The 22651-nt window shown below is 40.6% G+C and overlaps 2 non-coding genes across 2 annotated transcripts; both read right to left on the reverse strand.

The window, feature by feature from the left end:
- Window positions 1-336: 336 nt before the first annotated feature.
- TRNAR-CCG lies at window positions 337-409 on the reverse strand. The gene has a single exon. It is a non-coding gene; the product is annotated as a tRNA-Arg (tRNA).
- A 10003-nt stretch (window positions 410-10412) lies between these two features.
- On the reverse strand, window positions 10413-10485 carry TRNAR-CCG. Its single transcript has one exon. It is a non-coding gene; the product is annotated as a tRNA-Arg (tRNA).
- Window positions 10486-22651: the final 12166 nt, after the last annotated feature.

Consider the following 22651-nt stretch of genomic DNA (forward strand, 5'->3'; position numbering starts at 1 on the left):
GCAAAAGGAAGCATTGTCCTTTGTCTAGTGTGACTGGTCTGGTACAATACACAGTTATGAAGAAGATATGCTGGAGTGTAGGATGCCAGCCAGAATGAGTGTGGAAGGTAGGAAGAAAAGTGAAGAAACTTATGAGAAGGAAACTGGAATAGTAGGAATACCTGAATTCATGCCAATAATGTAGAAAAGTGCAATTCTTGTACAGAAAGAAAAGGAGATTGGCATAAAGAGTGTTCTTGCATAGTTCATTCAAGTTGAAATGCAGCTTTTGGAAGAATGTTAGAACTGATTTAGCATTAGGATGGAATTGTTTAATTTTTAAAGGTAAAGAATTATCGACCCAGGTGGGACTTGAACCCACAATCCCCAGCTCCGGAGGCTGATGCCTTATCCATTAGGCCACTGGGCCCTTTTATGGTATGCATCTCTGCGGTTTGTCTTATATTTTGTCTGTAGCAGTGTCCTGCCTGTACCACTGCTGTATGTGTTGCAAATTTTTGTTTTCATTTTATTTTATTTTTTTTTTTTTGTCACCGGCAAGGATTTTGTAGCTTACCTATAGGATACTAAAGGCATGAAAATAGAAGTGCTAGCAAGCAACACAACATATGACACAGAAGTTTTGTCCCAGGTATGGAATATGAGTATTCATTTGTTCTCCTGCAGGACATGAAGGAAAGGGGAAATTGTCACCATGCTTTGGATTATCATTTAGCTAGTCTACATAACTTTGGGTCAGAGGTGGAATTTTTTGAAATTCCACTTTTTCTTTACATTTATTTTAGACGCTGTCTTTATGGTTCCCACTGCAAATTTGGTTGCTTTTATTTTCCCGAAGTAGAAGTAGATTTTAATGTGAACTAACTGGCTTTGGGATAATGTTAATTCTATTTTTCATACATGTTAATCCATTTACATTGTTGTTTGCATTATATTTCATAGACATGTATTTTACGTTGGAGCAATGATTCTCTTTTGTGCAAATGTGCTGCAGTATGATCACCCTTAGTTGTAGTTCTCTGAAGTTATGGATGGAAAATTATCTCTCCACCTAAGGAGACTACAGCCATCCATATGATAAAAAAATGGCAGCATATTCTCTTACCCGGTACAAATGAGGATCATATTTTTTTGAACCTGAGGTACATTAACACTTCAGAGGGAATTTAAGATTAGAATGTGATGAAAATTTCTGATACACAGGGAGGCATCACGCTTGCTGTGTGCATATCTTGGGGTTAGAATTTTCTTCCAGTCATGACCTGATTGATTTGGTGTCAGTGCACTCTCTTGACTTGTTGCAATTTAGAACTCCTGATTGATGGCAGCACGATTGATAAAATATTCCTCTCAGTTCTTCACAGATGGATATGGGAAGATGTAGAATTTTCTTCTAGAGCAAGGTTGTGCTAACTTTCTTATTAGCGTGAGAGAAGATTTTTCCAAATCTCTGTATTATGTTCCCCAATGGGGACGTTACATTTGACATTGTCTACAAAGGAATTTATAGTCTAGATTTGATGTTTCTTCCTTTCTACTATGTATCTTGTGAGGGTTAAACCTTGGAAGCAGGTCTATCACTTTTGGCTGTCTCTCAGCTCACAATTTGTTACAAGGAAAACGGCTTTGGTTGATGCTTGATGTTAATATGCTGCTAGGTTGTGCAGTCAGTCACCCATCACCATTAGACACTGATATAATATTTCAGTATATTTAAATTAATTTGCTCTGAATTAATTTATTGGCTCAAAAGATGCAGTGGTTTCATTTTCACTTGCTGTGATCTGATTTTCCTCCTGCAGAACTTAATACCTGGAATAGTCATCCCCATTTGCATGTGGCTGTATGCAGCATATCCCCACCAGCTGCTTTTCCTTGTGTAAAATGTAGCAGAGTTGAAAGGATGAGTCAGAAAGCACTTCTAAAGGCTTTGGCTACTTTCCGAGTTTTCATTCTGAATGCCGTATTACAGCTGTAGAAAGCAAACCTTTCAGTTTTTGTAGCACTATGCAATATGTAGGAAGTGATGTCTGGCAGCAGAATGATATGAAAATAGAACAATACTGGTTATTCTCAGAGGTACCAAAAGGAATAAGTTAGAATATGCTGAACTGTGTCCAGGTATTGTTTATATTACGCAAATGCTTTATAAGAGGTTGCATCATATGGCATACATTGGCTGCTGCACGTTTAGATAGCGTTGTGCAATATTTGTGATTGTAAATTTTACGATGATTCTTCCATTGATAGATACACAGGATGCCATATCATACTGACCATTTAATGACAGAAAGGATCTTAAGCAAAATTAATTTTGAAACTTCAGTGATTGCACAGAATATTATCTGTGTCCACGTTCTAGATGAGGGGAGATCTGTTATGTTCTGATCTCCCTGTGAGTTTTAAAGACTGCCTAACCAATTTGTAATGCCAGTGAAGCTAAGTTTCCTTATGAAGTAGCACAGATGCAGGACAATTTCTTAAAGTACATCTTTGGCTTTGTTCATCTGGCCAGATGTAATGAGAAATATGCATGAGACTGATATTGCCATAATGGTAGCAGGTGGAAAGGTTGGTGTTGTTGAATCTGATGTTTGTAATAACAATGCAGTTAAAGGAAACTTCATCTTGGAATTGAAAGCCCTCATGTCCGTTGATTTTACAAAGAAGTAGGAAAGTATAGTGAAGATAAATTATATATCCCGACTTTATATCTGATGCTGAATAGCAAAAGGAGTATTGAGGCCGCATACTGAGAAGAAAATTATTAAAGGAATGGCAGAGTACTTTCGGATTGTATGAAACTCCATAAATGAAATGCATTTGTCTGAGTTGAAATTTAGTTCCATTACCTTAATTTGCATTAATACTTGGTGCTAAACTCACAATGTAGCCAGATGAAATAGGCCCTTCACTTTGTGAAAGTGAGCACTTGTGAATATTGATTTTTCACTGTTCCAAAACATGAAAATATAACTAAAAAAAATTGAGTTTAAGTGTCTTTGCAATGGGTGTGTTACATATTCCAAATAACTAGCAGTCAAATGGCCTATCTTTAAATAGTAATATATCTGTTTAGATTTTGTAGCGTAGTTATGTAAAGAATAACATTTTTCATAATAACTTGTCAGCTGGTAAACTGTGTCCAAGTATTACCTGGACATCTGACATTAAAGAAGTTCTTAGGAAGGAACATGGATGCTTCCAGTCCATTACCAGTTGAGCGTCGGTAGGAGATGTCAAGGCTTACTGAAAGAATTCTTCTCTTTGTATGAAATCAGTTCTAAATCAAAATCTGTATATGTGATGAAGCAAATTATATGCAAGTAATGCAGAGAGTAGTTGTTTAATGCAGCTTTGCAAAAGGAAGCATTGTCCTTTGTCTAGTGTGACTGGTCTGGTACAATACACAGTTATGAAGAAGATATGCTGGAGTGTAGGATGCCAGCCAGAATGAGTGTGGAAGGTAGGAAGAAAAGTGAAGAAACTTATGAGAAGGAAACTGGAATAGTAGGAATACCTGAATTCATGCCAATAATGTAGAAAAGTGCAATTCTTGTACAGAAAGAAAAGGAGATTGGCATAAAGAGTGTTCTTGCATAGTTCATTCAAGTTGAAATGCAGCTTTTGGAAGAATGTTAGAACTGATTTAGCATTAGGATGGAATTGTTTAATTTTTAAAGGTAAAGAATTATCGACCCAGGTGGGACTTGAACCCACAATCCCCAGAGGCTGATGCCTTATCCATTAGGCCACTGGGCCCTTTTATGGTATGCATCTCTGCGGTTTGTCTTATATTTTGTCTGTAGCAGTGTCCTGCCTGTACCACTGCTGTATGTGTTGCAAATTGCAAATTTTGTTTTCATTTTATTTTTTTTTTTTTTGTCACCGGCAAGGATTTTGTAGCTTACCTATAGGATACTAAAGGCATGAAAATAGAAGTGCTAGCAAGCAACACAACATATGACACAGAAGTTTTGTCCCAGGTATGGAATATGAGTATTCATTTGTTCTCCTGCAGGACATGAAGGAAAGGGGAAATTGTCACCATGCTTTGGATTATCATTTAGCTAGTCTACATAACTTTGGGTCAGAGGTGGAATTTTTTGAAATTCCACTTTTTCTTTACATTTATTTTAGACGCTGTCTTTATGGTTCCCACTGCAAATTTGGTTGCTTTTATTTTCCAAGTAGAAGTAGATTTTAATGTGAACTAACTGGCTTTGGGATAATGTTAATTCTATTTTTCATACATGTTAATCCATTTACATTGTTGTTTGCATTATATTTCATAGACATGTATTTTACGTTGGAGCAATGATTCTCTTTTGTGCAAATGTGCTGCAGTATGATCACCCTTAGTTGTAGTTCTCTGAAGTTATGGATGGAAAATTATCTCTCCACCTAAGGAGACTACAGCCATCCATATGATAAGGAAAACTGGCAGCATATTCTCTTACCCGGTACAAATGAGGATCATATTTTTTTGAACCTGAGGTACATTAACACTTCAGAGGGAATTTAAGATTAGAATGTGATGAAAATTTCTGATACACAGGGAGGCATCACGCTTGCTGTGTGCATATCTTGGGGTTAGAATTTTCTTCCAGTCATGACCTGATTGATTTGGTGTCAGTGCACTCTCTTGACTTGTTGCAATTTAGAACTCCTGATTGATGGCAGCACGATTGATAAAATATTCCTCTCAGTTCTTCACAGATGGATATGGGAAGATGTAGAATTTTCTTCTAGAGCAAGGTTGTGCTAACTTTCTTATTAGCGTGAGAGAAGATTTTTCAAAATCTCTGTATTATGTTCCCCAATGGGGACGTTACATTTGACATTGTCTACAAAGGAATTTATAGTCTAGATTTGATGTTTCTTCCTTTCTACTATGTATCTTGTGAGGGTTAAACCTTGGAAGCAGGTCTATCACTTTTGGCTGTCTCTCAGCTCACAATTTGTTACAAGGAAAACGGCTTTGGTTGATGCTTGATGTTAATATGCTGCTAGGTTGTGCAGTCAGTCACCCATCACCATTAGACACTGATATAATATTTCAGTATATTTAAATTAATTTGCTCTGAATTAATTTATTGGCTCAAAAGATGCAGTGGTTTCATTTTCACTTGCTGTGATCTGATTTTCCTCCTGCAGAACTTAATACCTGGAATAGTCATCCCCATTTGCATGTGGCTGTATGCAGCATATCCCCACCAGCTGCTTTTCCTTGTGTAAAATGTAGCAGAGTTGAAAGGATGAGTCAGAAAGCACTTCTAAAGGCTTTGGCTACTTTCCCAAGTTTTCATTCTGAATGCCATATTACAGCTGTAGAAAGCAAACCTTTCAGTTTTTGTAGCACTATGCAATATGTAGGAAGTGATGTCTGGCAGCAGAATGATATGAAAATAGAACAATACTGGTTATTCTCAGAGGTACCAAAAGGAATAAGTTAGAATATGCTGAACTGTGTCCAGGTATTGTTTATATTACGCAAATGCTTTATAAGAGGTTGCATCATATGGCATACATTGGCTGCTGCACGTTTAGATAGCGTTGTGCAATATTTGTGATTGTAAATTTTACGATGATTCTTCCATTGATAGATACACAGGATGCCATATCATACTGACCATTTAATGACAGAAAGGATCTTAAGCAAAATTAATTTTGAAACTTCAGTGATTGCACAGAATATTATCTGTGTCCACGTTCTAGATGAGGGGAGATCTGTTATGTTCTGATCTCCTGTGAGTTTTAAAGACTGCCTAACCAATTTGTAATGCCAGTGAAGCTAAGTTTCCTTATGAAGTAGCACAGATGCAGGACAATTTCTTAAAGTACATCTTTGGCTTTGTTCATCTGGCCAGATGTAATGAGAAATATGCATGAGACTGATATTGCCATAATGGTAGCAGGTGGAAAGGTTGGTGTTGTTGAATCTGATGTTTGTAATAACAATGCAGTTAAAGGAAACTTCATCTTGGAATTGAAAGCCCTCATGTCCGTTGATTTTACAAAGAAGTAGGAAAGTATAGTGAAGATAAATTATATATCCCGACTTTATATCTGATGCTGAATAGCAAAAGGAGTATTGAGGCCGCATACTGAGAAGAAAATTATTAAAGGAATGGCAGAGTACTTTCGGATTGTATGAAACTCCATAAATGAAATGCATTTGTCTGAGTTGAAATTTAGTTCCATTACCTTAATTTGCATTAATACTTGGTGCTAAACTCACAATGTAGCCAGATGAAATAGGCCCTTCACTTTGTGAAAGTGAGCACTTGTGAATATTGATTTTTCACTGTTCCAAAACATGAAAATATAACTAAAAAAAATTGAGTTTAAGTGTCTTTGCAATGGGTGTGTTACATATTCCAAATAACTAGCAGTCAAATGGCCTATCTTTAAATAGTAATATATCTGTTTAGATTTTGTAGCGTAGTTATGTAAAGAATAACATTTTTCATAATAACTTGTCAGCTGGTAAACTGTGTCCAAGTATTACCTGGACATCTGACATTAAAGAAGTTCTTAGGAAGGAACATGGATGCTTCCAGTCCATTACCAGTTGAGCGTCGGTAGGAGATGTCAAGGCTTACTGAAAGAATTCTTCTCTTTGTATGAAATCAGTTCTAAATCAAAATCTGTATATGTGATGAAGCAAATTATATGCAAGTAATGCAGAGAGTAGTTGTTTAATGCAGCTTTGCAAAAGGAAGCATTGTCCTTTGTCTAGTGTGACTGGTCTGGTACAATACACAGTTATGAAGAAGATATGCTGGAGTGTAGGATGCCAGCCAGAATGAGTGTGGAAGGTAGGAAGAAAAGTGAAGAAACTTATGAGAAGGAAACTGGAATAGTAGGAATACCTGAATTCATGCCAATAATGTAGAAAAGTGCAATTCTTGTACAGAAAGAAAAGGAGATTGGCATAAAGAGTGTTCTTGCATAGTTCATTCAAGTTGAAATGCAGCTTTTGGAAGAATGTTAGAACTGATTTAGCATTAGGATGGAATTGTTTAATTTTTAAAGGTAAAGAATTATCGAGCGAGGTGAGACTTGAACCCACAATCCCCAGCTCCAGAGGCTGATGCCTTATCCATTAGGCCACTGGGCCCTTTTATGGTATGCATCTCTGCGGTTTGTCTTATATTTTGTCTGTAGCAGTGTCCTGCCTGTACCACTGCTGTATGTGTTGCAAATTTTTGTTTTCATTTTATTTTATTTTTTTTTTTTTGTCACCGGCAAGGATTTTGTAGCTTACCTATAGGATACTAAAGGCATGAAAATAGAAGTGCTAGCAAGCAACACAACATATGACACAGAAGTTTTGTCCCAGGTATGGAATATGAGTATTCATTTGTTCTCCTGCAGGACATGAAGGAAAGGGGAAATTGTCACCATGCTTTGGATTATCATTTAGCTAGTCTACATAACTTTGGGTCAGAGGTGGAATTTTTTGAAATTCCACTTTTTCTTTACATTTATTTTAGACGCTGTCTTTATGGTTCCCACTGCAAATTTGGTTGCTTTTATTTTCCCGAAGTAGAAGTAGATTTTAATGTGAACTAACTGGCTTTGGGATAATGTTAATTCTATTTTTCATACATGTTAATCCATTTACATTGTTGTTTGCATTATATTTCATAGACATGTATTTTACGTTGGAGCAATGATTCTCTTTTGTGCAAATGTGCTGCAGTATGATCACCCTTAGTTGTAGTTCTCTGAAGTTATGGATGGAAAATTATCTCTCCACCTAAGGAGACTACAGCCATCCATATGATAAAAAAAATGGCAGCATATTCTCTTACCCGGTACAAATGAGGATCATATTTTTTTGAACCTGAGGTACATTAACACTTCAGAGGGAATTTAAGATTAGAATGTGATGAAAATTTCTGATACACAGGGAGGCATCACGCTTGCTGTGTGCATATCTTGGGGTTAGAATTTTCTTCCAGTCATGACCTGATTGATTTGGTGTCAGTGCACTCTCTTGACTTGTTGCAATTTAGAACTCCTGATTGATGGCAGCACGATTGATAAAATATTCCTCTCAGTTCTTCACAGATGGATATGGGAAGATGTAGAATTTTCTTCTAGAGCAAGGTTGTGCTAACTTTCTTATTAGCGTGAGAGAAGATTTTTCAAAATCTCTGTATTATGTTCCCCAATGGGGACGTTACATTTGACATTGTCTACAAAGGAATTTATAGTCTAGATTTGATGTTTCTTCCTTTCTACTATGTATCTTGTGAGGGTTAAACCTTGGAAGCAGGTCTATCACTTTTGGCTGTCTCTCAGCTCACAATTTGTTACAAGGAAAACGGCTTTGGTTGATGCTTGATGTTAATATGCTGCTAGGTTGTGCAGTCAGTCACCCATCACCATTAGACACTGATATAATATTTCAGTATATTTAAATTAATTTGCTCTGAATTAATTTATTGGCTCAAAAGATGCAGTGGTTTCATTTTCACTTGCTGTGATCTGATTTTCCTCCTGCAGAACTTAATACCTGGAATAGTCATCCCCATTTGCATGTGGCTGTATGCAGCATATCCCCACCAGCTGCTTTTCCTTGTGTAAAATGTAGCAGAGTTGAAAGGATGAGTCAGAAAGCACTTCTAAAGGCTTTGGCTACTTTCCCGAGTTTTCATTCTGAATGCCGTATTACAGCTGTAGAAAGCAAACCTTTCAGTTTTTGTAGCACTATGCAATATGTAGGAAGTGATGTCTGGCAGCAGAATGATATGAAAATAGAACAATACTGGTTATTCTCAGAGGTACCAAAAGGAATAAGTTAGAATATGCTGAACTGTGTCCAGGTATTGTTTATATTACGCAAATGCTTTATAAGAGGTTGCATCATATGGCATACATTGGCTGCTGCACGTTTAGATAGCGTTGTGCAATATTTGTGATTGTAAATTTTACGATGATTCTTCCATTGATAGATACACAGGATGCCATATCATACTGACCATTTAATGACAGAAAGGATCTTAAGCAAAATTAATTTTGAAACTTCAGTGATTGCACAGAATATTATCTGTGTCCACGTTCTAGATGAGGGGAGATCTGTTATGTTCTGATCTCCCTGTGAGTTTTAAAGACTGCCTAACCAATTTGTAATGCCAGTGAAGCTAAGTTTCCTTATGAAGTAGCACAGATGCAGGACAATTTCTTAAAGTACATCTTTGGCTTTGTTCATCTGGCCAGATGTAATGAGAAATATGCATGAGACTGATATTGCCATAATGGTAGCAGGTGGAAAGGTTGGTGTTGTTGAATCTGATGTTTGTAATAACAATGCAGTTAAAGGAAACTTCATCTTGGAATTGAAAGCCCTCATGTCCGTTGATTTTACAAAGAAGTAGGAAAGTATAGTGAAGATAAATTATATATCCCGACTTTATATCTGATGCTGAATAGCAAAAGGAGTATTGAGGCCGCATACTGAGAAGAAAATTATTAAAGGAATGGCAGAGTACTTTCGGATTGTATGAAACTCCATAAATGAAATGCATTTGTCTGAGTTGAAATTTAGTTCCATTACCTTAATTTGCATTAATACTTGGTGCTAAACTCACAATGTAGCCAGATGAAATAGGCCCTTCACTTTGTGAAAGTGAGCACTTGTGAATATTGATTTTTTCACTGTTCCAAAACATGAAAATATAACTAAAAAAAATTGAGTTTAAGTGTCTTTGCAATGGGTGTGTTACATATTCCAAATAACTAGCAGTCAAATGGCCTATCTTTAAATAGTAATATATCTGTTTAGATTTTGTAGCGTAGTTATGTAAAGAATAACATTTTTCATAATAACTTGTCAGCTGGTAAACTGTGTCCAAGTATTACCTGGACATCTGACATTAAAGAAGTTCTTAGGAAGGAACATGGATGCTTCCAGTCCATTACCAGTTGAGCGTCGGTAGGAGATGTCAAGGCTTACTGAAAGAATTCTTCTCTTTGTATGAAATCAGTTCTAAATCAAAATCTGTATATGTGATGAAGCAAATTATATGCAAGTAATGCAGAGAGTAGTTGTTTAATGCAGCTTTGCAAAAGGAAGCATTGTCCTTTGTCTAGTGTGACTGGTCTGGTACAATACACAGTTATGAAGAAGATATGCTGGAGTGTAGGATGCCAGCCAGAATGAGTGTGGAAGGTAGGAAGAAAAGTGAAGAAACTTATGAGAAGGAAACTGGAATAGTAGGAATACCTGAATTCATGCCAATAATGTAGAAAAGTGCAATTCTTGTACAGAAAGAAAAGGAGATTGGCATAAAGAGTGTTCTTGCATAGTTCATTCAAGTTGAAATGCAGCTTTTGGAAGAATGTTAGAACTGATTTAGCATTAGGATGGAATTGTTTAATTTTTAAAGGTAAAGAATTATCGACCCAGGTGGGACTTGAACCCACAATCCCCAGCTCCGGAGGCTGATGCCTTATCCATTAGGCCACTGGGCCCTTTTATGGTATGCATCTCTGCGGTTTGTCTTATATTTTGTCTGTAGCAGTGTCCTGCCTGTACCACTGCTGTATGTGTTGCAAATTTTTGTTTTCATTTTATTTTATTTTTTTTTTTTTGTCACCGGCAAGGATTTTGTAGCTTACCTATAGGATACTAAAGGCATGAAAATAGAAGTGCTAGCAAGCAACACAACATATGACACAGAAGTTTTGTCCCAGGTATGGAATATGAGTATTCATTTGTTCTCCTGCAGGACATGAAGGAAAGGGGAAATTGTCACCATGCTTTGGATTATCATTTAGCTAGTCTACATAACTTTGGGTCAGAGGTGGAATTTTTTGAAATTCCACTTTTTCTTTACATTTATTTTAGACGCTGTCTTTATGGTTCCCACTGCAAATTTGGTTGCTTTTATTTTCCCGAAGTAGAAGTAGATTTTAATGTGAACTAACTGGCTTTGGGATAATGTTAATTCTATTTTTCATACATGTTAATCCATTTACATTGTTGTTTGCATTATATTTCATAGACATGTATTTTACGTTGGAGCAATGATTCTCTTTTGTGCAAATGTGCTGCAGTATGATCACCCTTAGTTGTAGTTCTCTGAAGTTATGGATGGAAAATTATCTCTCCACCTAAGGAGACTACAGCCATCCATATGATAAAAAAATGGCAGCATATTCTCTTACCCGGTACAAATGAGGATCATATTTTTTTGAACCTGAGGTACATTAACACTTCAGAGGGAATTTAAGATTAGAATGTGATGAAAATTTCTGATACACAGGGAGGCATCACGCTTGCTGTGTGCATATCTTGGGGTTAGAATTTTCTTCCAGTCATGACCTGATTGATTTGGTGTCAGTGCACTCTCTTGACTTGTTGCAATTTAGAACTCCTGATTGATGGCAGCACGATTGATAAAATATTCCTCTCAGTTCTTCACAGATGGATATGGGAAGATGTAGAATTTTCTTCTAGAGCAAGGTTGTGCTAACTTTCTTATTAGCGTGAGAGAAGATTTTTCGAAATCTCTGTATTATGTTCCCCAATGGGGACGTTACATTTGACATTGTCTACAAAGGAATTTATAGTCTAGATTTGATGTTTCTTCCTTTCTACTATGTATCTTGTGAGGGTTAAACCTTGGAAGCAGGTCTATCACTTTTGGCTGTCTCTCAGCTCACAATTTGTTACAAGGAAAACGGCTTTGGTTGATGCTTGATGTTAATATGCTGCTAGGTTGTGCAGTCAGTCACCCATCACCATTAGACACTGATATAATATTTCAGTATATTTAAATTAATTTGCTCTGAATTAATTTATTGGCTCAAAAGATGCAGTGGTTTCATTTTCACTTGCTGTGATCTGATTTTCCTCCTGCAGAACTTAATACCTGGAATAGTCATCCCCATTTGCATGTGGCTGTATGCAGCATATCCCCACCAGCTGCTTTTCCTTGTGTAAAATGTAGCAGAGTTGAAAGGATGAGTCAGAAAGCACTTCTAAAGGCTTTGGCTACTTTCCCGAGTTTTCATTCTGAATGCCGTATTACAGCTGTAGAAAGCAAACCTTTCAGTTTTTGTAGCACTATGCAATATGTAGGAAGTGATGTCTGGCAGCAGAATGATATGAAAATAGAACAATACTGGTTATTCTCAGAGGTACCAAAAGGAATAAGTTAGAATATGCTGAACTGTGTCCAGGTATTGTTTATATTATGCAAATGCTTTATAAGAGGTTGCATCATATGGCATACATTGGCTGCTGCACGTTTAGATAGCGTTGTGCAATATTTGTGATTGTAAATTTTACGATGATTCTTCCATTGATAGATACACAGGATGCCATATCATACTGACCATTTAATGACAGAAAGGATCTTAAGCAAAATTAATTTTGAAACTTCAGTGATTGCACAGAATATTATCTGTGTCCACGTTCTAGATGAGGGAGATCTGTTATGTTCTGATCTCCCTGTGAGTTTTACAGACTGCCTAACCAATTTGTAATGCCAGTGAAGCTAAGTTTCCTTATGAAGTAGCACAGATGCAGGACAATTTCTTAAAGTACATCTTTGGCTTTGTTCATCTGGCCAGATGTAATGAGAAATATGCATGAGACTGATATTGCCATAATGGTAGCAGGTGGAAAGGTTGGTGTTGTTGAATCTGATGTTTGTAATAACAATGCAGTTAAAAGAAACTTCATCTTGGAATTGAAAGACCTTGGGCAGGATTCACGAAGGCTTACACGGAGTTTAAGAGTAGTGTATGCCTCCGTGTAAGCCTCCCGATCCAGGAAAAGCCCAAACCTCTGTGTAAGAGACAGCTAAAACGTCTCTTACACTGACTGGGCGTGGAAATGCTCAATACCTCATTTGCAGCTCAAAGATATGCAAATGAGGTATTTGAGCGATCCAGGAAGCCCATGGCAGTCCGTGTAATGGACGTTTTAGCTGCAGAAATGTACTCAGCTGACAACTGAGTACATTTCTGCAAAATTGACAACGGAGCTATGTCAGCTCCAAATAAAGGGTGCATATGTGTCATCTAGCATGCCAATGGCCAAATATGTGGCCATTGGCATTAAAAATTGATGCAAAATTATTTAAAATAACTTTTTTTTTTCGAGGGATTTTGATGTTTAACTGCAGCGCACCAGCAAATGGGGTGCGCTGCCTAAAAGTGAAAACCGAAGCTTATAAGCCCACAATTGTTGGTTTTATGTATTACATGGAATGACAATGCAGGGACTAGCAGACCAAAAACAATATGGCCACCGTGTAGTGGTTGCCAAGGGGGGGAAGCTCAGTGTAAGAGATGTAACTAAGCATTACTAGGCAATCCTATGTAAATGAGGGTTACAATACTGAATCACACTGCCACATAGGTAATGAGCACTTTCCGAGTAGTGTAAGAGTTGCAGCAGGGGGAGGAATAGAGTAAGAGGTAGGTGACATCACGGGGGAATGATAGAAATAAATGTATCACATTGGAGGGCAGTGTAACGTGACAGATGACAGACAGACATCAGGGAGAGAGGTGTGTCCCAACAGAACACTAGGAAAGTCAAGAAATAGAGGGTGCACACTATCCCTACACTCAAACTTTCTTGATATACGTGCATGCGTGCGTGTGCGCGCGTGTAAGGCAGGTTCAACATGTGGGAGCGTGTTGCAACCCGTTTACAACGGTTTGCGTGGGCGTGCACATGTGTAAGGCAATGTGCGCGCGTTTTACCATGAATCAGCCAAGTCCACACCGTGTAAGGATGTGTGCGCGCGTTTAAGCAACTGTGAGCGTGCTTAAGCTGGTGTGCACATTGCTCTCCCTGAGGAAACAGAGAGGAAAAAGGAAACAACCAGAATACAAGAAAGCTGCCAGAGGATACTGCTGGAGTTAATTGGTGATAACAATTGGAAGTAGGCAATTACACAGGCAGACTAGAAGCCCAACCCAACACTTAAAACACTGCAAACAGCAGTGCAGGGTGTTTCTCTCAAGAGATACTGCAAGAAAGGAGTAAGCTATCAGAATTGAAAACTGAAAAAGCTGAACTCAGAGCAGAAATGCTAGGGGCTGCCATAGCTATTATAATCAGGCACAGGCGAATTGCTGAGGGTGGTTACAATACAGATGCTGACAGACAACCCAGAGTGAGGAGAAGGAGAAGAGTATACAGGCCCAGGGTCACCTACCATGGGTTACATGAGCTGGAGATAGTAGAGTGCTACAGAGTGGACAGAGACCTTCTGCAGCAAATTGTTGAGCTGTGCAGGCCACGCCTCACACACAGAACCAACAGAGGGGAACCCATTCCAGTGGAAACCAAGGTATGTGTTGGCCTAAGAATACTAGCAACAGGTACCTTCCAGAGACCAACTGGTGATATGATGGGGATATCACAGGCATCAGCCTCCAGGGTACTGCACCAGTTCCTGGATGCCATGTCAGCACATGTCGTTGATCATGTATATTTCCCCAATGCCCGTGAGGTATTGGCCAGAAATATGCGTCTCTTCCAGCAAATATCGGGATACCCTGAGGTACTGGCTGCAATAGACTGCACACACATACGCATCAAAGCACCAGCCGGTGAGCAGGGTAGAGCCTAAATTAACCGCAAGGGATTCCCCTCCATCAACTGCCATGTCGTGTGTGATGCCCAGGGCATAATAATGAATATGTGTGCTGGCTGCCCTGGGAGCTACCACGATTCCCACATCTGGCATCTGACGCAGCTGTACCAATGATTTGCCAGTGGGGACTTCCCACACGGACACCTAGTGGGGGATGCAGGTAATGCACTTGAGCCGTGGCTGATGACACCCATTACAAATGCACACACACCTGAACAGGAACGCCATAATGAGGCACACGCACAAACACGTAATGTCATAGAGGGTGTGTTTGGGCTGCTCAAGTCATGGTTCTGGTGTCTGGACACATCTGGTGGAGCCTTGCAGTACACACCAACTACATGTACCCAAATGATCATGATATGTGCTATGCTACATAATATGATCCTGCGGAAACAGCTGCAGCAGGACCAGCATAGGGCTGGGCCAAACATACCCCCACCATTGCCAAGGCCACCACAGGCAGAGGGTGACTTGGAGGAGGAACAACCTGACCTTGCCCCAGTAGGCAGAAGGAGGCATGCCCAGTATGCCCTGGCCTTGGCAAAGAGGCAACGCATAGCACATACACTGGCTCAGTAGGAACACTGGGACTGATACCCCCTCCGACTCACTCATATAGTAACAGGGATCCCTAACATGACACAACCTGCTTCCAAACATGTACAGGGAGTGTAGTATGTGCATCCGACAGAGGCAGCCCTGCAGCACCACCTGAGGCATGAATGCCATGTGTTAAGTAATGTAACACCATGTACCATATGCACACCTGAGGACCCTGACTAACATCCACCCTCACCAATCATAAACCACAAAAACACAAACCCACCTTCATAGGTACCACAAGGGATAGGAACCTAGATGTAATGCTACCCAATGCCAGAAGTATAAACAGCAAGATGTGTGCAGTGTAAACGCACACAGTATAGAGAATGTAGATATCAGTGCTGTAATAGAAAACTGGGTCAAAGCCCACATTAGCACCCTAACACTACCAGGTCACACTTCATACAGTGATGTGCAGCTGCAAAAACATGGAACAAGCTACAAAACGAGGGTGACTAGCAATAAATGTCATGGATAACCACACCCCCATGTTGGTACCACAACAAGAAGCAGCATGGATTAGCCATGGTCAAATACCAATGGCTAAAACTGCCTACTACTATATAGCTTGCTGCAGACCACTGTCCTAATAGCAGGAACTGCACCAGGCCTATGTTGGAATACAGGAAGATATCAAGCCCCCCAAACCACATTATATTGCTTGACTGAAAATAACTACACATACACCATAGTTTCATAGTTTCATAGTTTACTACTAGGCTATCTGCCCTAGTGCATTTATAAGCCTAGCCATAGTGATGTGGCTATTGCCACCCCTTATAGTGGTAATAAGTGTACAGAATAGATTCCGAATATTGTGCCTCTGACTTAGTGGTGACACATTATGACCCCCTTACTTAATCAAATAACTTGACTGTGCCTCTGTCTAGTAGTGACACAGGGAGGACCCCTGGGGTAAACCTATAATCTCACATCCACTTGTCCAGATTTCTCTTGAAGAGAGTCAGTGAGGGACTCTGTCTAACATGAACTGGGATTCTTTGCTAGAGTGTGAGAAGCCTCTGAGTTATGACTCTGTCCCTCCAGCATGTCCTATACATGTATGTGCTGAGGTTCAAATCTTTAGCTCTCATGGTTCTGGTGGATTTGGATTGCTTGCAGTGGAGCATGTCCACCAAATCCTGATTGGACATGGTCTTGTATGTCAGGCATAGGTCACCTGTAAGTAGGCGGTATGCTACTGAATAAAGCTGGATTTCCTTTAGTCTGGAAGCATATGACATGTGTTGTAGACTCTTGATCCTCTTGGTAAGGTACTTTTGGGGTCTCTCCAGCTGTTGCAAGTGCTGGGTGAGGTACATACCAAATGGGGCTTTGTATTCAATCATGGGCCTGATAATGGAGAAGTATAGGGGTACAATGACCTCCTTTGATCTGGATGGAAAACCCTTCATGATAAGGTGGGCAAGATAGAAAGTCTTTCTAACCACTTTGGCAACATGGGTGTCAAACGAGAAGTCACTATCTACATGGGTCCCCAGGTGTCTGATTTGTTTTCTGTGCTCAGTGGGTTGCTGTCTATGTATTGATTTGTGGGTACTTTGTTCCTCCCAAAGGGGATGACTACACATCAGTTGCATTCAGTTTCAGGCCATGATTCCGGCACCAGCTATCTGTCTTTGTGATGGCATTCTGTAGGATGTGTGTGCCGGCTGATGTATTCACTATGGTGCCTAGGTTGCAGTCATCTGCAAACTTTGTCAGCCATACCCCTCCTATGTTTGCTTTCACATCTGAAAAGTAAATGCCAAATAAGAGGGGTCCCAGGACGGATCCTTGTGGGACACCACTTGTGACTGGCTTTGAATCTGACAAGGCACCTGCAATGTCGACTTTATGGGTTCTGTTTCTTAGCCATTTTGCAACCTATCCTGTGACATATGGTTTTATATTTCAGCTGTTGAGCTTGTCTATAATGCCTGAGTGGGGTATTGTGTCAAAGGCCTTAGCCAAGTGCAGGTAGGCTGTGTGGACCGCTTAGCCCTCATCAATGGCCCTACAGACAGTTTTAAAATAGTCAACTAGGTGCAAAAGGCAGGATCTGCCCTGTACAAAGCTGAACTGAGTGGGATCAAGGGTCTGTAGGTCACCAATGTCTCTGTTTAAGAGCTCCATAATGACTCTTTCCATAGCTTTGCAGACAAGGCTGGTTAAGCTTGTGTGGTGGTAGTTCCCAGGGACTGTGGAGGCATCTCCTTTGTGGAGTGGGACCACTGTTGGTGTATGCCATTGTTCAGGTACATATCCTGTAGCAAGGCTAAGGTTAAATAGCATTTGTATATACGGGTTTATCTCCTTCTGGAGTTCACATAGCACGCAACTGGGGATACCATCAGGTCCCATTGATGCTGTGTTCTTGTCTTTGCTGAGTGCGGCTCTCACATGGACATCTGAGATGACAGTGAGGTTACATTCAGCTGTGATAACTATCTTCTTTTGGGGGTGAGGGAGGGGGAAAATTGCACTGAACCTGTCTGCCAGAATGTTGCCAATATCTGTCAGGTCACTGAAATATATATTGTTGTGTACCAACTCTGAGCATATCTGAGGGTTCCCACCCAGGTTTCTGACATAACTGAAGAAGGCATTGTGGTTATCTTTATTGTCTTTGGTGATTTTTGTCTCAAAGTTGACCTTGGATGTCTTTATGAGAGAATGTAGCTTTTTACTAGTGCTGATCACAGCTGCCTTCCCTTTAGGAGATGTAGCTCTGTCTTGCATTAGTATCCTTCATCTGTTATACAGTTTGTTTATGGCTGGGGTCCACCAGATAGGCCACTTTCCCTTGGTGGAGAGGGTCTTGGTTTTATTTGTGATTGCATGGTCCATGCTTTCTTGGAGATGTCCGTAGAAAGCGTCTGTGAAGGAGTAACCATTGTGTGTTGTGGTTTCCACTGGCCCAGTGGGCTTAAAGGATACCATCTCAGTCTGAAGAAGTGTGAAGTCAGCTTTTGAGACGTTTGTCAGTATACTCTTTGTATTATACTAGCACCGACACATTTGTAGACAATTTCCCAGAATCCATCAAACAAAATGGACATGCAAAATGTAACACTTCCACAAGAGGGGTAAGCATACTGTATGTGATAATCAGAAATATGTGTACTGGATGTCAAGATGAGAAGTGTATCCCTCACTGGTAAGACCAGACCATAGAGTAATCACACTGTAGTTACACATCCCGACCCCGGTCCCTGGCCAGATTACCACAGTGAAACACATGTATAAAGCATAGCTTGCACCCCTACAAACCAATGTGGAATCCATGAAAGGCCCTGTGCAAGTCCAGAATATGGGACACACTGCAGAACATGTTATACAGGCATACCATGAACACAGCCAAGAGTGCTTGGAGTCTGCAATCACAAATAATAACAAGACACAATACCATACACCCAGGCATCTGGCATGCTGGACTCCAGCAATTACTAAACCATTGAAGAGAATGCGGAAGCTACCACATGATAGATCAAACATAAAAAGTGAAGTAATCAGTGATCACTAGTATGGCAATAAAATGTGTCCATACATACAATCCACTAAGGCCAGGCAAAACAAGTAGAATCTGTGAATCCAGTGGCAATGTGACACCTGTCCCAAGTACACACACAACAACAACTCACCCCAATAAATACAAATATATGTGATAGACGCAACCAGGTAGCCAAACCGGAGCCTGAGCACCCCCATATCAGTACTGTCAAAACTAGTCAGGAGGACAAGGTAACCACATACACCACAAACCCAGTCCCACATAGACCTACAACGACTGTAAACCAAACACATAAACACAAAAACATTCCCAGAGGCCCTAATTACAAACACACAACACCAACACAAGCCTCCAAAGCAGACACCCAGTAAAACAACCTCCTGACATAGCACATGTAACACATAGTACACAAAGCTGGTGTGCCAAACAGTCACAGGACAGAAGGAGAAACAACATGTCTGATACAGTTGTAATAGGTGACTCCATAGTGAGACATGCTGCTGTTCCAGGGATGGCTTGCACCTGTTACCCATGAGCGTCTGGATATTGCCTAAGGCTTTTGCAACCTACAGAGATCCTTTCGTAGGCAAGGCCGAAAAGACTAACCCACCACCATAGAAAACAAAACTGGAAAGAAACAGAAGGGTAATGCTGATCAATGCCAGATGTGTAAACCTCAATATGCATGCTCCTGAGGCCCTCCCAGTATGGAGAACATTGATGTCTGTCCAGTGATAGAAACCTGCTGCAAGCCTCATGACAGCACACCAGCACTACCAGGTAATACCACATATCATGTGTTATGGCCACAAAACCTGGAACAAAACATAAAAGGAGGGTGAGTATCCATATTCAGCACAGACACCTATACGTCCAGTTAACTGACAATGCTTATGTCATTGCAGTCCACCCATGTGCAACTAACCGTAGGCAAGACTGCTGTACAGTCTGTAGCATGCTACAGACCACACTCTCACACACAGGAACCCCACCCCACTGTCCTGAAGACAGTGGATAGTATGAATGTACCACCAAATACAAAACAAGGTACACACAAATTACCACATAGGTGGTAAACCATTATGTGTGGAAGGAGTAATCAGGGACCTAGTGACATGAGTGGACAGTCACCTGTTATGTGACAGTCTCATCGCCAATTTGTCTAGGAAGGTTGTCTATATTGGACACTGTATCATGAAAGGATTCACATCTACGTCAACAAAGGTCATTGTGCCCCTATACTGTTCCTTATCAGACCATATTGTAGTACAATGCCTCATTTGGGATGTACATTACCTGGCACCTGCAGCAGTTAGAAAGACCTCAAAGGTACCTCACCAAAAGTCAGAAAGGGTCTCAAATATATGTCATATGCTGCCTGGCTGTAGACACCACAGCTGAATGCAATCACATACTGCCTACACAGAGGCATTGTATGTCTGTTGTACAAGTCCATGTCCAACACAGAAGTAATGGACATGCTCCACCCCAGAAAACTCAAAGCCATCGCAGCTGTGTGAGTCAGAGATGTCAACCTCAACACATAATCAAATAGGATGTGCTGGAGGGATAGATACCTAACCTTGAGTCTCTCCACACCCTGGAACAGAATACCACTACATGTTAGGCAGAGCCCCTCACTGACACTCTTCAACAGGAAGTTTGCAAAATGGATGGATAATTGTAGATGTACACTGGGGGGTCTTTACTGTGTCATGTCCAGACAGAGGCACAGCTAAGTAAATCATAAATGGCCATAATATTCACATAGCAGGTGGCAAAGCCACACACACTGTGGCTAGGCTTACAAATGCCCTAGGGTGGATAGCCTAGTATGAACCTATGAACCTATTATGATACAAATTGTACAGGACACTAAGGATAACCCCAAGGCTGCTGCAACTGATGGTAGTAAGCGTGTTGTGAATTCCCAGATATGCTCTGGATCACACAAATATTACAAACAACATACCAAACACACACACGTATTGCCAACATACATCCTGACAGGTGCAGTGCAAACCCCCATAATGCAAAATAGCTTTCTCAGGAGACTGCTGCCTCCTGACATTATGTCAGCCTTACCACAGGATATGTACCCAAAGAGCAGTGTACAACAACAGTGGTTGTTCTCAAGAAAGGTGTCACCTGAATGGATACTAAAAACAACCACCACAGAATCCTGAGAAGCTTGGTCTGCACAGCTATGGAAAGGATCAGCATGTACCACAGACATAAAGATATTGGGGATCTATTGACACCCGACCCTACCCAGTGTGGGTTTATTAAGTGCAGACCTTGCCCCTAAACATGTGTGACTCAGTTGAAACAGTAATTGAGGTCACTGATGAGGGCAATGTGGTCCACACAGTGTAGCTGGACCTTGCAAAGCCTTCCATACAATACCCTACATGTTCAATATAGATATGCTCACCAGCTTATATATACACCCCTATGTCACTAGAGGGTTTGCAAACCAGACCAATGACAGATCTGACATGGTCAGACATGCTGCAGCCATGTCAGACTACAAACCACATATAACAGGTATCCCACAAAGCTTGGTCCTGGGACCTTCTCTGTCTGGTATATATGCCCCATAGATACAGGCCAACATGTAAGGACTGTGCCTGAACATGTTTGCAGAGGACTACAAACCGCCCGACATATCTGACACTCCAGCTGACACAAGCATCCCACAAAAGGGCCACATAGAAACAGACAACTGGTGCCATAGCCATGTCAGCATGTTAAATGGAGAAAATTGTATAGTCAACCTCTGTGGATATACAGTAAGTGACCACCAATTACCACATAAGTGTTAACCCATTACATATTTAACATGTAATGACAGACCTGGGTACACAAGGTGATAGATATCCTGCATTGGACAAACATGTGGCTGTAGTGTTAACAGAAACAATCCAAATACCAACCTAATCATGAAGGTTATGACATCTAGATAAGGGGAGGTCATTGTGGTTCTGCAGTTATCCTTCATCAGCGTTACAATTGACTACAACAGCCCCTGTGGGGGTGTACCTCAGCAGACACCTCCATCAACTGTAAAGTCCACAACAGTACCTCACCAGGAGTATCAAAGAGCTTGAACAGATGTAATGTGTTGCCTGATTAAACAGAGTGCAACTCCACACACTGCCATGCTGGCCACCCAGACGCAAGCTGTGCCTGATGTAGAAAGCCATGTCCAAGCTGGAATCAATGAACATGCTGCACCTTGTACAATCTGAATGGCAGTGAGCTATGCACATGAGGGACCTGAACCCCAGCACTGACATACATAGGACAAGCTGTACTGCATTATCCATAACACAGAAGCCACCCCCACGCATGAGTAAACTACCAGTACAGGTTATCCATAGAGTCACTCGTTGATTCTCCTCAACAGGAATCTTAATGAGTGGATGGGAGATGGTAGGTTTACCCTGGGTATCACTGTTATGTCACGGGTAGACAGAGGCACAGTATACTAAACAAGACATATGTCATGGCAAACTACACTTACAATGTGTCAAAGGACAAACACACTCTCTGACTAGCATTAGAAATGGTCTAGGGCACATCGGTAGTGTTTGCCAATGTATGCCTATGTTGTGGAATACACTACTGATGTTGGACGAGGCTGTTGTAAGTAGTTAATATCTGAACATAATGCAACATGGTCAGATAGGTTCATAGGTTCATAGGTTTATACTAGGCTATCTGCCCTAAGGCAGTTATAAGCCTAGCCCAGAGTTTTGTGGCTTACGCCACCTATATGGAAACAATACTGTGCCCATTAGTTTGTTGTGCCTCTGTCCAGCAGTGACACAGAGACGATTCCCGGGGTAAACCTATGATCTCCCATCCACAGGTAAAGATTCCTCTTGAACAGAGC

The sequence above is a fragment of the Protopterus annectens genome, chromosome 3.part1, assembly GCF_019279795.1.
Source record: "Protopterus annectens isolate FY-2018-M chromosome 3.part1, PAN1.0, whole genome shotgun sequence".
NCBI lineage: Eukaryota > Metazoa > Chordata > Ceratodontiformes > Protopteridae > Protopterus > Protopterus annectens.